Source organism: Macaca thibetana, chromosome 17, assembly GCF_024542745.1.
Source record: "Macaca thibetana thibetana isolate TM-01 chromosome 17, ASM2454274v1, whole genome shotgun sequence".
Lineage (NCBI taxonomy): Eukaryota > Metazoa > Chordata > Mammalia > Primates > Cercopithecidae > Macaca > Macaca thibetana.
The window spans coordinates 67,821,974-67,838,474 of NC_065594.1; the positions used below are offsets into that span (position 1 = coordinate 67,821,974).

The following is a 16,501-nucleotide window of genomic DNA, read 5'->3' on the forward strand; positions in this document are numbered from 1 at the left end:
TACTGCTAAAAAAAGTCAACAAGTCAAATTTGTAGTAAAAATTATCTGTTAGACTTATCTGTGTACTAGATACTTTGACGTTTATAAAGTATAAGCAGATAAACAATTTTGACATTGATCTACATTGAAAAGGCAAGAAATATCAAAAGTAAACATACAACTAGCATTAAATATATTGGAAGATACATACAATAAGTGTAAGCATATAGGCCTAATTCATTCGAAGTTTTTCTAAAACAATGTAAGCCAGAGTAAACCTCTTAAATAATATAGGGATGATAATTTCTTCTTAAATATGCATTGAGAGCTGTTGCTTAACTATAAAATTAATTTTCTCCCATCTCATTACTTAACTTCAACTAGAATAAAGTCCTTATCAAGGTGCATCTCTTTTGGAGATAAACGGAGGGCCAGAGGGTCTGTTCACCCTGTGTAACAGACAGCCCGTTCAGTCGTAATGCTGCAGAGGGTCAGTTCACTCTTTATAGAATAAATTCTGGCATCGTTAATACAAGATTTATTAAATAACTAGTTCAGAAACACAATAACATGTACAATCTGTTAACCTAATACTTTAGCACGGACATTCAGTAAATGTAAAATCAAACCTATAATCAAGGTAGTAATAAAAAAAAAAGAATATTTTATAATTTTGCAACACTTTTGCATTTTTAACCCTAACAAATAGTTGAGCCATATGTTACTAATATTCTATAACTTTCAACAGTATGCTTCTAACATTTGTTTACTTTTCTTTTTTTCTCTTTGTTTTTTCAGGCGGACTTTCACTTTTGTTGCCCAGGCTGGAGAGCAATGGTGTGATCTCTGCTCACGGCAACCTCCGCCTCCCGCGTTCAAGCGATTCTCCGGCCTCAGCCTCCAGAGTAGCTAGACTTACAGGCGCCTGTCACCAAGCCTGGTTAATTTTTGTATTTTTAGTAGAGACAGGGTTTCACCATCTTGGCCTGGCGTGGTGGCTCACATCTGTAATCCCACCACTTTGGGAGGCCGAGGTGGGTAGATCACCTGAGGTCAGGAGTTCGAGAACAGCCTGGCCAACATGGTGAAACTCTGTGTCTACCAAAAATACTGGGTGTGGTGGTGGGCGCCTGTAATCCCAGCTACTACGAAGGCTGAGGCAGAAGAATCGCTTGAATCCGGGAGGCAGAGGTTGCCGTGAGTCGAGATCACGCCATTGCACTTAAGCCTGGGCGAAAAAAGCGAAACTCTAAAAAAAAAAAAAAAAAAAAGAATAAATTTGAAAGAAATAATGGTGTAAAAATTCTTATTATGTAAATATTTCTAATTTGCTATTATTCTTGAAAACATCAGATGCAGAAGGATATGAAAGTCATTATGTATTTCAATTAATATTGACATAGATTATATATATACTCTATATTCTGCTAAACTAGAGTTAATTGGGAAGCACCTACCTGTATATGTATATCTACAGTTTTTTCCACGTAACCTTTAATGGAAATCAATGAACATTATTAATTTTTGAAACTTTCAATAAACATTTAATAGAATAATTTTATTAAGTTACCCAGAAATAGTACTTTTATGTATTTGTTTCAGATTGCTCTTTATAAATAAAATATAGAATTATATGAATAAGAAGTGAAGTTGCTTGGGGAAAAGAAAAGATTTAGGTCACTGTTGATGGCTGCTAATTAATGTTTAGAGTTTATAATTAAAATTTTATTTAAAAATGGTTAGCAATCTGTTTTCATGGAAATCTAGATTCATTTATGAAATTACTAGAATAAGTTACTAGAGAAAAAATAAAGGATGTGTCTACAATTATGTATATTTCATTACTTTTTAAGTATATATGTATATATATTGCTTTATTTGTAAATTATATATTTTCAAAAGAAAATTCTAATTTATTCATCAGAAATAGAAGTTCTTTCAAAAATTTCTTTTTTTGCAGAAAAATCTGTAGACCGTACAAGGATATGGTATGTGTGGTAGGAAGGAGATAACCTGTTATGAAATTGAAAACTTTACGGCAATTGAAATAAAGGAATTTAGAAAATCTTTGTGAAAGGCAGACACTATAGCCTTTAGACATACGCCCCATGAGGTCAGCTAGTGAAAATAAAAATATTAATTGCTTTGGGTATATGGAAAGAAAGGAAAAGAGCACTCTTCTAATTTGTTGTAGAGTTCCACATTGATAATTAAGAACATAAAGAGCTCATACTAAGTGGAAGTTTTAGCTTCCTAGTGTCTACTAATTATATGTTCCCATGGAAATGCTTTGTAATGACAATTTTCTCTCAAAATTCTCATACTTTTGGAACCAATAGCTTTTATAGTATATAATAACATAAAAATTCCCAACAGATGGTCAATCATTGAGAACATATATAATATAGGGATATATGTGCGTATGTGTATATGTATATACACACACATATGCATACATATACATATACACATACACATACCTCTACATGTCTAGTGAAAATTTTTGCACATATTAGATGCCCAATAGTTGTTTTGAAATAAATATTGGTACAATCTTCAACCTATATTGAACTTCATAGTACATTCATGATAGGCAAGATCTCTGTTATTCCTTCACATTCGCAGATCACATAGGGTCCATGTCGTTTGGTTAGTCAGGACTTTAGTTTTCAATAGTAAAAGGCAGTTAAAACCAGTTCAAGAAAAAAAAAATATTTTGCAGCTCGCATAACTTTGAAATCAAAGGGAAAGCTCTTGCTTTAGGCATAACTGGGTCCAGGAGTTCAAAAGATGTCATCTGTTGTCTGTATCTTTCTTGTTCACTTTGATCCATATTATATATTTTTTTCACTTAGTTCTCAGGCAGCGGTTTTTCACATGTTGCCCTTACTATAGACATCAGCAATCCAAGTATCAATGGGTTCTCAGTTACATCCATCTCAAAAACAGAGACTCCTTCCTTCCTAGAAGCAGTAATAAAACCATAAAAAGGATCCTTACTATCTATGTTTGTGTAATTGTTAATGTGATCAGTATATCTAGGAGGAGTGGCATATTACTGGCTATGCTGGGTCATTCACCTACAAAAATGAATGCAGGGCAATGATAGCATTGACAACATCAGATGAGGGAAATGGCAGATTCTGAAAGGGAAAAAGAAGTATTAAAGTGTCAGGAAATAATAAAAGTGCATTGCACAGTCTAGTTTCAATTGTTGATCTATTATTCCTATATTAATAGAATTTGATCAACTATATTTTTGTTTTTATATTTCTTCCATGTGAGCATAACTGTCTTACAAGTCAATTGCTGCATAACTAACCAGTCAAAATTTAGTGGTTTAAAACGTAAATTTTCATTTGCTTATGATTTTGTGGAAGGGCCCAGCCGGTGGTGCATATCTGATTCATGTGACAGGAGATGGAGTGTCTGCCACTGGGGGATTCATTTCCGCATGGTTTCCTCACTTAAACATCTGGTCTAAGGGCCTTTTTTCTTCCTTTCTCTGTATTTGATCTCATTTTCTAAGGGATGCATGAGACTTGGGCTTTTTTCTATGGTCTGTTTGTCTCAGGGTAATTATACTTACCGTAGGGCTCCTAGGAAATACAGCCTCCAGGCCATTTAAAGTGATACTGGTCCAGCATCTCTTCTCAAATACTTTATTGGTTCACATTAAAGTAAGTCAAGAAATAGACTCTATCTCTTGATAGGAAAGAGACAAGTTCACGTTGCAGAACATGTAAGAAGAAAGATATAGTGATGTTCTCTAGAAATAAGAGTCTGCTGCAACGGGCAACTTAAATACCTCATTATTGATCAAAGATCAAATATGTCCAATTCTATGAAAAATAAAATTATATAAAACCTCTATAATTCTATTGTTTTTGTTTGTTTGTTTTGTTTGCTTTGAAAGGGTTTTTCTCTACCCAGATTAAAGTACAGTGGAGCAATCAAGGCTCACTACAGCCTTGACATCTCGGGCTCAAGCAATCTTCCCACTTCAGCCTGCCGAGTGGCTGGGACTACAGAAACATACCAAAATGCCTGGCTAAATTTTTTATTTATTGTAGAGATGGGGTCTCACTACATTGCCCAGGCTGGTCTCGAACTCCTAGGCTCAAGTGATCCTTTCTCCTTGGCCAACCAAAGTTTTGGGATTACAGGTGTGAGCTACCACACCTGGCCTATAACCTATTTAGTTAGGAATATCAGAATTTGAGAACACATAATTCAGATTATCATCGTATCAGCAAGAGTTCCACAGCCAATTATTATCTTAATTATTAAAATTATTAATTATGTGTCTATTTCTTTTATAAAACAAATAATCAGTGCTCTGTGTCAAAAGTTGATTACTGATTAACACTTATGATACCACACAAGTTTCTTGATTACCTTTAAAAGGCAGCTATTTACAAAGATCTCACACTGTGTGATTAGAGATGCACTTACCTTAATGACAAGTTTTTAAAAATGTACACATACATAACATAAAACACAATTTATTTTAAAAAGCATAACATAATAGGTGTAGGTATTTTTGAACAAAAAACCCCCAAAATACGAATTTCTCACTATGACTATTATTAATGTTACTGTCATATGACAATATTTAATGTATTTTCTTTAGGGGAACTTAAATGATTATGTCTGATATGCTATAGAATTCCCATATGATTTCTAAAATATTATGATTTATTATTTTTGCTTCTGTACTTGCTAGAACCATTAAAATCTAAGTTAAAGAGGCAACCTAGGACAATATTATAAAATACATGCTTAAAGTTTATAAATATTGAAGACGAAAGAGTTACTACATTTTCAGAGAAATGTTTTGTGTACCAAACACATAAAAACTAATAGGACCATACATATGTTTCTCAATGTACTTACCAGTTTTTCTGAAGTTGGTCAAAGTTTTATCTGGCTTCGCGTTGTAGGAACAGCACAATCTAAGCATGTCTCTTACCAAACATTGAGAATCTACGGGACTGTTGGTCCTAAAAAACTTGTGAAGGAGATTGAGTGGTCACAGCAGTGTTTCTTTCAAGCTTCCAAGTCACATAGCAAGTAGATTATTACAAAAGGGTCTATAAATAATTTTTAAAAACCTGTGGTAATTCACAAAATGAGTAGGACAGATAAAATATTGGTATTGAAACTATTTGTAAAACATAAGATACAAAAATTTATTACTGGCAGTCATTCTCATTTTAAAAGTATCATCTCAGATAAATTAAGAGTCTCTCTATCACTGACACTTTCCATTAGAAAAGTGTTGGAAATCACTGTAAATTATTTAAGATGCTAGGTAACTGTAATTAGTTTCTTGCTTGGAATAACGATATGTATTTAAAAATTGTGTGAGTAAAATGAATATATTTTATGTCTAGCATAGACTCTTATAAAACAAATATAAATATTGTGAATTCATTGAATTTTTCTCTTTAGCATAATTGAATATGACTTACTTTAAATTTATGACTTACCTTAAAAATGCTATAAATTAAATAAATACTTAAAAAGTACATTTGTTGAACATTTCGATTTATGTGAGACTTCCTACAGGACTATTTTAAAATATTGTGCAATGTTCAACTTCACCAGCAAATTGTGAAATAAGAATAAAATTAAAATTTAAATACATATGTTGATTATCAAATTGGAATAACCTTTAAGATGATGCTGCTTAGTACTACCAAGGGGTTAAGTTAAATTCAAAGTCAGTCTGATGTTTATAGAGAAGAATGAATTCAGATATATTTGCCCAAACATGCCAATGTATTTGGAGACTAGATGGATCAAATATGTCACATTTTTTTATCACTTGACTCAGAAATACTGTGGGTTTTGATCTAAAAGAAAGAAATAAAACTAGATACTGTTTTATGCAAAAAAGTTTAGTGTTTATTAAAACAAAACAAATGCATGAGGTTAGATCCTTAAACTTTAATAAATAAATGAAGTGAAAATTCTATTCATGAGGTAATAGTTAACATAAGGGAGAATATAAATTTTATAAAATGTTGATTTCAAAAATCTAGATAAATTTATCTATCTATTTGGCTATCAGTCTGTGTGTATGTGTCTGTGCACTTAGTTACTTACTCATTTGAATATGTCATTTTTGTCAAGAGATTGACACAATTAATTGATGACATTTAAGAAATTTAAGAAGATGGCTGAATAGGAACAGCTACAGTCTACAGCTCGCAGCGTGAGTGACACAGAAGATAGGTGATTTCTGCATTTCCAATTGAGGTACTGGGATCATCTCACTGGGGCTTGCTGGACAGTGGGTGCAGGACAGTGGGTGCAGCCCACCGAGTGTGAACCAAAGCAGGGTGAGGCATCACCTCACCCAGAAAGTGCAAGGGGTCAGAGAATTCCCTTTCCTAGCCAAGGGAAGCCGTGACAGATGGCACCTGGAAAATTGGGTCACTCCCACCCTAATACTGCCAACGGTCTTAGCAAAGGGCACACCAGGAGATTATATCCTGCGCCCAGGTCAGAGGGTCCTACGCCCATGGAGCCTCACTCATTGCTAGTGCCGCAGCTGAGATCCAACTGCAAGGCAGCAGTGAGGCTGGGGAAGGTGTGCCTGCCATTGCTGAGACTTGAGTAGGTAAACAAAGTGGCCGGGAAGCTTGAACTGGGTGGAGCCCACTGCAGCTCAAGGAAGCGTGACTGCCTGTGTAGATTCCACCTCTGGAGGAAGGGCATAGCTGAACAAAAGGCAGCAGAAACCTCTGCAGACTTAAATGCCCCTGTCTGACAACTTTTAAAGGAGTAGTGGTTATGCCAGCACACCGACTGCCTCCTCAAGTGGGTCCCTGACCCCTGAGTAGTCTCACTGGGAGGCACCCCCCAGTAGGGGCAGACTGACAACACACACTGCTCAGTACCCCTCTGAGACAAAGCTTTCAGAGGAACAATCAGGCAGCAACATTTGCTGTTCAGCAATATTCACTGTTCTGCAGCTTCTGCTGCTGATACCCAGGCAAACAGGGTCTGGAGTGGACCTCCAGCAAACTCCAGCAGACCTGCAGCTGAGGGTCCTGACTGTTAAAAGGAAAACTAACAAACAGAAAGGACATTCACACCAAAACCCCATCTGTACGTCACCATCATCAAACACCAAAGGTAGATAAAACCACAAAGATGGGGAAAAAACACAGCAGAAAAGCTGAAAATTCTAAAAATCTGAGCGCCTCTCCCCCTCCAAAGGAATGCAGCTCCTCACCAGCAATGGAACAAAGCTGGATGGAGAATTACTTTGACAAGTTGAGAGAAGAAGGCTTCAGACGATCAAATTTCAACAAGCTAAAGGAGGAAGTCTGAACCCATTGCAAAGAAGCTAAAAACCTTGAAAAAAGATTAGATGAATTGCTAATGACAATAAACAGTGTAGAGAAGACCTTAAATGACCTGATGGAGCAGAAAACCATGGCACGACAACTAAGTGATGAATGCACAGGCTTCAGTAGCCAATTGGATTAACTGGAAGAAAGGGTATCAGTGACTGAACATCAAATGAATGAAATGAAGTAAGAAGAGAAGTTTAGAGAAAAAGAGTAATAAGAAAGGAACAAAGCCTCCAAGAAATATGGGACTATGTGAAAAGACCAAATCTATGTCTGATTGGTGTACCTGAAAGTGACGGGGAGAATGGAACCAAGTTGGAAAACACTCTGCAGGATATTATTCAGGAGAACTTCCCAACCTAGCAAGGCAGGCCAACATTCAAATTCAGGAAATACAGAGAATGCCACAAAGATACTCTTCGAGAAGAGCAACTCCAAGACACATAATTGTCAGAAACAGGAAAAAAAATTAAGGGCAGCCAGAGACAAAGATCTTGTTACCCACAAAGGGAAATCCATCAAACTAACAGAGGATCTCGTGGCAGAAACTCTACAAGTCAGAAGAGAGTGGGGGCCAATATTCAACATTCTTAAAGAAAAGAAATTTCAACCCAGAATTTCATATCCAGCCAAAGTAAGCTTCATAAGTGAAGGAGAAATAAAATCCTTTATAGACAAGCAAATGCTTACAAATCTCTTACAAAATGTAAGATTTTGTCACCAACAGGCCTTCCCTACAAGAGCTCCTGAAGGAAGCACTAAACATGAAAAGGAACAACCGGTACCAGCCACTGCAAAAACATGCCAAATTGTAAAGATCATCGATGCTAGGAAGAAACTGCATCAACTGACGAGCAAAATGACCACCTAACATCATAATGACAGGAACAAATTCACACATCACAATATTAGCTTTAAATGTAAATGGGAAATATGCTCCAATTAAAATACACAGACTGGCAAATTGCATAAAGAGTCAAGACACCTCAGTGTGCTGTATTCAGGAGATCCATCTCACATGTAGAGACACACATAGGCTCAAAATAAAGGGATGGAGGAAGATCTACCAAGCAAATGGAAAGCAAAAAAAGGAAGGGATTGCAATCCCAGTCTGCGATAAAACAGACTTTAAACCAACAAAGATCAAAAGTGACAAAGGAGGCCATTACATAATGGTAAAGGTATCAATTCAACAAGAAGAGCTAACTATCCTAAATATATATGCACCCAATACAGGAGCACCCAGATTCATAAACCAAGTCCTTAGAGATCTACAAAGAGACTTAGACTCCCATACAATAATAATAGGAGACTTTAACACTCCACTGTCAAAATTAGATAGATCAACGAGACAGAAAGTTCAAAAGTGTATCCTGGAATTGAACTCAGCTCTGCACCAAGTGGACGTAATAAACATCTACAGAACTCTCACCCCAAATCAATATAAAATACATTCTTCTCAGCACCACACCACACTTATTCCAAAATTGACCACATAGTTGGAAGTAAAGCACTCCTCAACAAATGTAAAAGAACAGAAATTATAACACACTGTCTCTCAGACCACAGTGCAATCAAACTAGAACTCAGGATTAAGAAACTCACTCAAAACCACTCAACTACATGGAAACTGAACAAACTGCTCCTGAAGGACTACTGGGCACATAACGAAATGAAGGCAGAAATAAAGATGTTCTTTGAAACCAATGAGAACAAAGACACAACATACCAGAATTTCTGGGACACATTTAAAGCAGTGTGTACAGGGAAATGTATAGCCCTAAATGCCCACAAGGGAAAGTAGGAAAGATCTAAAATTAACATCCTAACATCACAATTAAAAGAACTAGAGAAGCAAGAGCAAACACATTCAAAAGCTAGCAGCAGGCAAGAAATAACCAAGATCAGAGCAGAACTGAAGGAGATAGAGACCCAAAACCCCTTCAAAAACTCAATGAATCCCAGAGCTGGTTTTTTGAAAAGATCAACAAAATTGATAGAACGCTAGCAAGACTAATAAAGAAGAAAAGAGGGAACAATCAAATAGACACAATAAAAAAAGATAAAGGGGATATCACCACAGATCCCACAGAAATACAGACTACCATCAGAGAATACTATAAACACATCTATAGAAATAAATTAGAAAATCTAGAAGAAATGGATGAATTCCTGGAGACCTAACACCTTTCCAAGACTAAACGAGGAAGAAGTTGAATCTATGAATAGACCAATAACAGGCTCTGAAATTGAGGCAATAATTAAGAGTCTACCAAGCAAACAAAGTCCAGAACCAGATGGATTCACAGCCGAATTCTACCAGAGGTACAAGGAGGATCTGGTACCATTCCTTCTGAAACTATTGCAATGAATAGAAAAAGAAGGAATCCTCCCTAACTCATTTTATGAGGCCAGCATTATCCTGATACTGAAGCTTGGCAGAGACATGACCAAAAAAAAAAAAAAAGACAATTTTAGACCAATATCCTGGATGAACATCGATGCAAAAATCCTCAATAAAATACTGGTAAACCAAATCCAGCGGCACATCAAAAAGATGATCCACCATGATCAAGTGGGCTTCATCCCTGGGAAGAAAGGCTGGTTCAATATACACAAACCAATAAATGTAATTCAGCATATAAACAGAATCAAAGACAAAAACCACATGATTATCTCAATACATGCAGAAAAGGCCTTTGACAAAATTCAACAGCCCTTCATGATAAAAACTCGCAATAAATTAGGTATTGATGGGACGTATCTCAAAATAATAAGAGCTATTTATGACAAACCTACAGCCAATATCATACTGAATGGGCAAAAACTGGAAGCATTCCCTTTGAATACTGGCACAAAACGGATGCACTCTCTCCCCACTCCTATTCAACATAGTGCTGGAAATTCTGGCCAGGGCAATCAGGCAGGAGAAAGAAATACAGGGTATTCAATTAGGAAAAGAGGAAGTCAAATTGTCCCTGTTTGCAGATGACATGATTGTATATTTAGAACACCCCATTATCTCAGCTCAAAATCTCCTTAAGCTGATAAGCAACTTCAGCAAAGTCTCAGGATACAAAATCAATGTGCAAAAATCACAAGTATTCTTATACACCAATGATAGACAAACAGAGAGCCAAATCATGAGTGAACTCCCATTCACAATTGCTTCAAAGAGAATAAAATACCTAAGAATCCAACTTACAAGGCATGTGAAGGATCTCTTGAAGGAGAACTACAAACCACTGCTCAATGAAATAAAAGAGGACACAAACAAATGGAAGAACATTCCATGCTCATGGATAGGAAGAATTTCAATATTGTGAAAATGGCCATACTGCCCAAGGTAATTTATAGATTCAATGCCATCCCTATCCAGCTACCAATAACTTTCTTCACAGAATTGGAAAAAACTACTTTAAAGTTCATATGGAACCAAAAAAAGAGTCCTCATTGCAAAGTCAATCCTAAGCCAAAAGAACAAAGCTGGAGGCATCATGCTACCTGACTTCAAACTATACTACAAGGCTTCAGTAACCAAAACAGCATGGTACTGGTATCAAAATAGAGATATAGACCAATGGAACAGAACAGAGCCCTAAAAAATAATACCACACATCTACAACCATTTGATCTTTGACAAACCTGACAAAAACAAGAAATGTGGAAAGGATTCCCTATTTAACACATGGTGCTGGGAAAACTGGCTAGCTATATGTAGAAAGCTGAAACTGGATCCCTTCATTTCACCTTATACAAAAATTAATTCAAGATGTATTAAAGACTTAAATATTAGACCTGAAAACATAAAAACCCTAGAAGAAAATCTAGGCAATATCATTCAGGATACAGGCATGGGCAATAACTTTATATCTAAAACACCAAAAACAATGGCCACAAAAGCCAAAATTGACAAATGGGATCTAATTAAACTAAAGAGCTTCTGCACAGCAAAAGAAACCACCATCAGAGTGAACAGGCAACCTACAGAATGGGAGAACATTTTTGCAATCTACTCATCTGACAAAGGGCTAATATCCAGAATCTACAAGGAACTCAAATAAACTTACAAGAAAAAAACAAACAACCCCATCAAAAAGTGGGCGAAGGATATGAACAGACACTTCTCAAAAGAAGACATTTATGCTGCCAACAGACACATGAAAAAATGCTCATCATCACTGGCCATCAAAGAAATGCAAATCAAAACAACAATGAGATACCATCTCACACCAGTTAGAATGGCAATCATTAAAAAGTCAGGAAACAACAGGTGCTGGAGAGGATGTGGAGAATTAGGAACACTTTTACACTGTTGGTGGGACTGTAAACTAGTTCAACCATTGTGGAAGACAGTGTGGCGATTCCTGAAGGATCTAGAACTAGAAATACCATTCGACCCAGCCATCCCATTACTATATACCCAAAGGATTATAAATCATGCTGCTATAAAGACGCATACACATGTATGTTTATTGTGGCACTATTCACAATAGCAAAGACTTGGAACCAACCCAAATGTCCATCAGTGATAGACTGGATTAAGAAAACGTGGCACATATACACCATGGAATACTATGCAACCATAAAAAAGTATGAGTTTACATCCTTTGTAGGGACATGGATGCAGCTGGAAACCATCATTCTCAGCAAACTATCACAAGGAAAAAACCAAATACCACATGTTCTCACTCATAGGTGGGAACTGAACAATGGTAACACTTGGACACAGGAAGGGGAACATCACACACTGGGTCCTGTCGTGGGGTGGGGGGAGTGGGGAGGGACAGCATTAGGAGATATACCTAATGTAAATGACGAGTCAATGAGCACAACACACCAACATGGCACATGTATACGTATGTAACAAACCTGCACGTTGTGCACATATACCCTAGAACTTAAAGTGTAATAATAAGAAAAAAAAGAAATTTAAAAGACTCGAAAGAAGTCTAGAGATAAGTATATATTATAAATCTGAATGTGTATATTATAAATTGTGAAAGATGCGCTATATACTACATGGTGTATCTCATGTAATTAGAGATATGGAAATTGGAGGCATGAGAATGTTCTAGGAATACAATAAAAATATAGAACATTCTCCCAAACTTTAGAAGAAAAACTGAAAATTTCTTTTAAAAGCATTAAATAAATAATGAAATACAAATTTAATGGTAAATATCTAAATAGAGACAGCAATTAGAAATCTGGAGTTATGTTTCAAAAATTTCTTAAAAATATCAAAGCCCAGAATTAGTTTTCTTTTACCATATGTCTGCACTCAGAGAAATCATTATTTACTTCCAACAGTACCATTCAGCAAATGTGCCTTTATCCTTTGAAAAGAAGCCAGTTTCTCTGCTAGAGAATACCACACAAATGTTAAAACACGGACTGAGTTCTCGAACAAATAGAGTGTGTAATTTTTAACATCACCTACCGCCTCCACACACACACACTTAACTGACCCACTGAAGAACAGTTCTGCTATAGTACTGAACCAAAGAATAAAAAAGTCTTTACAAAGTCAGGCAGCGAAGGGCCATGTATCCTCTTACGAGGTTTGAGCCTCAGGCATTTTGTTTTCACGCTCATTAATTCTGATATGTCACAAATGGAAGAGATTATTTTTGAAAGGTTATGATATTCAAGACTTGCTACTATGATTCATATCTACTTATAGTTTATTCCACTGAGTGTTTTAAAGTGAGGATAGGGCAGGATGGGAAACATTCATTCCAGTGTATGAATGATGGGACATATTTTGTGGGCATTCACCCAGAGACTTGACTTTATTTTTAAAAATATAGGAGTTCCCAGGATAGTTAAAAGGATCAATTGTGATAAATTATGCAGAAATGCCTTATAAATTAATGTAAAATAGTTATGAAATTGTTAAATATTTTAAATCCTATTAGACAGACACTAATATAGAATGCAGACAGCAACGCTTTGATATATTTGTCAAAAGATGAGGAACGTTATCATCCTCACATGCATCACTAATTTCCCCTCCTAGCTGCTTCACTTTCTTTTACCAGCTGCTAGTCACCTCATCACAGTCTTTCTTGGGTTTGTGCAAAAAATCATTCACATCACTCATAAACTAATCTCCTCCAGTCAGTGAAGAAAAATTTTTCACTATGTCTGGAGATAGATGCTTTTCAGAAACACATATATTACGAAAATGTCTTCAGTATTCATATTCTTAAAACCCATGGTGAGGATAGTAAAATGTTCTTACTTGTGCAAAAAGGATTACATAGTTTATACGTAGTGGCATTTCCTCCCACGTTCCTGTGTCAGTAGCTTTTCCAAATGTGCCATTAATCAGAATAGGGAACAGTTAGAAGCAGGACAGAAGCTGAATGCATCTCTACATCACATTAGATAATAGCACCAGAGAAACAAGAGATGGTAGGAAAGTATGATTTGTCATGACTCACTTCCTAAAAATTATCTTAGCGTCTACTGTAGCATTTGCAGGAGCATCCATTGTATTCCAAAGCTCAATCGATGCCAGACTTATTGTACTATATTTGTGCAATTTTTGTGCAAGCCCTGGGTTGTAAATTACATACTTATAGATGCTTTAAAAAAATTTTAGTTCCACAAGGTAAGATTTACTGCATGGAGTCATGAACAAAGAATAAAATAATGAGTTTGATCTTCCCAGGGAACATGCAAATACATAATGCTTAAAAAATTCCATATCCATTATAAAAATATTTATTACAATAGACTGGAAAGATCAATAAAAAAATAGAAATAATGGAAAATATGGAGACTGATAGGGAACTACTTTTGTATAAATCTTCTTATGTATTGTTTAACTTCACTAAACTGTCATTTTAGAGAAGAGCATATATGTTTGTGTGTGTATTTATGTATTTTTTTCCTTTTGGTATTTTAATTGCCATTATTTCCTTAAAAAGTCACATGCAATATAAAAACATGAATGGTATATTATTATTTAACTAAAATGTTAGAATGCTTCAAAGTTCTTGAGAGTGGTCTGTTTTGCTTAAGCCTTCACGAACTAATTAGGAAGCAGATCATTTTCTCTCTCTCTCTCTCTCTTTTGAGATGGAGTGTTACTCTGTTCCCCAGGCTGGAGTGCAATGGTGCAATCTCAGCTGCCTGCAACTTCCGCCTCTGAGGTACAAGTGATTCTCCTGCCTCTGCCTCCCAAGTAGCTGGTATTACAGGCACACAGCTCCACGTCCAGCTAATTTTTTGTATTTTTAGTAGAGAAGAGGTTTCACCATGTTGGCCAGACTGGTCTTGAACCCGACCTCAGGTGATACACCCGCCTTGGCCTCCCAAATTGCTGGGATTACAGGTGTGAGCCACGGTGCCCAGCCAGGAAGCAGATTATTTTCTAATAGAAGTAACCATTGTTTCTTGCAATGTTCTTTTGATTCAACATATCCATAAAATGCCTTCTAAAAACCTACATAATTAGTCAGAACTAATGTAATAACTGCATCCTCATTGTTTCCTGTAATCATATTAAGCTCAAAAACAGGCAAATATATGTGTAATTAGGGATTATAAAGAAGTATACTCTGGTAATATTAATAGAAGTTATATGCATGCATACTGAAGGCAAAGGATCTAATACAAGTTTCACTTCTCCTTATAATTAAATGACTTTGTGAAGCATAATATTTAATGTCCTAGATTTCTAATCTATAAAATGGAGATTATCATACCCATCTCAAATGTTTTTGATATAAGAAGATAAGAAAGCACAGCACTCCAGCCTGGGTGACAGAGTGAGACCCTGATTCAAAATAATAATAATAATAATAATAATAATAATAATATCATATCTTATTGAAATCATTGGCTCCATTCTGAAAGTAGGATAATATGAGGAACAAGAGATTGGAGAGATAATTTTGTGTGTCAATAAAAGCGACCTATTTTGGTGATCAAATAATACATTCTGTGAAATGTAACAACTGATTATAAAAAAATCTGCTAATGTGTTTTTATTGTAGAAAAACATTATAATACGATTGTCTTACTGTAGAACCTATAAATTTTCTTCTTCTCCTCCTTATTGTTGCTATTACTTCTAAATATGTTTATTACTTTTAATTATATTTAAGTGGTAGACATATATAGAGAGAGAGTGCTAAAAAAAATAAAATTTGTGTGTTCTGAAAAAACAAGTATTTTGTGCTTTCATGGACCCCTTGAATTGGTTATTAACAAACTACAGTAAGAGAATACCTTCTTATACATGTAAGAAACCCTAAATATATCATTCAGGGTCCCAACAGAAGACACACACACACACACATACATATATATATATCAACCTTCAGGGTCTCAGATCAGGATGCAAAATTGTGTGTGTGTGTGTATATATATGTATATGCATGGGAGTATAGGGAAAATCCTGACCCACTGAAAAACAGTTTTGCTACAGTCTTGAACCAGAGAATTTTTAAAAAGCCTTCACAAAGTTAAGCAGTGAATGTCCATGTATCCTTTTATGAGGTTTCAGCCTCAGGCATCCTGTTTGACTCAGTTTTAAAGTCCTGGCAAGAAGGCAGTTCAATTTTCCTTCTTGAGCAGATGATGAAGTCCACTTTCCCTATCTCCTCCCTTATTGGGCTCTTCTATCCAAACAGCCCTGTAATTTCTCCAAGGCCAGGTACCAGACAATGTGGGGCAGCCACTAGACCTCAAAGCCCACTGAAGTTATGCTAACTAGCCAGTCATAAACCTGTTTAGCTCCCTGGCCCATTACTTCCCTAGGAAACTACAGTAAAGGCACTTGCCTGGAATTCCACTCTTTCCCTCTGCCTTGTGACTGACCCCAGTGCTTCCCTCAGCGGCTCTAGGTAAAGTATTGTGTTGTCCCAAGGAAATCCTGAGTAACAAAATTGTATAACTTCAAGTTCTCCTGATCTGCATCTGACTCCCCATATCTTACCCAGGGTAATATCCTTAAAACAGGAGATTAGGGAAGCAGGTATGAGATTGTTTGTGGTGCAATGCTGAAGTGACTTTACAATTACTGTTGCCATTTAAGAATCTCATTCCATCATGTTTTTCTCTTAGAGCCTACCTACTGGCAACAATGTTGCCCAATTGTTGGCAATGATCACCTTAGATTTTGAAACTTCTAATCTACT

General features: G+C 36.0%; 1 long non-coding RNA gene across 1 annotated transcript in view; it reads right to left on the minus strand.

Annotated features, from left to right (window-relative positions):
* Positions 1 to 4,892: 4,892 nt before the first annotated feature.
* Positions 4,893 to 16,501, minus strand: part of LOC126940663 (uncharacterized) — a 68,742-nt gene continuing 57,133 nt past the window's right edge. Inside the window, exon 5 of the long non-coding RNA XR_007720861.1 lies at positions 4,893 to 4,990. This is a non-coding gene — a long non-coding RNA (uncharacterized LOC126940663). The remainder of the gene's footprint in view (positions 4,991 to 16,501) is intronic.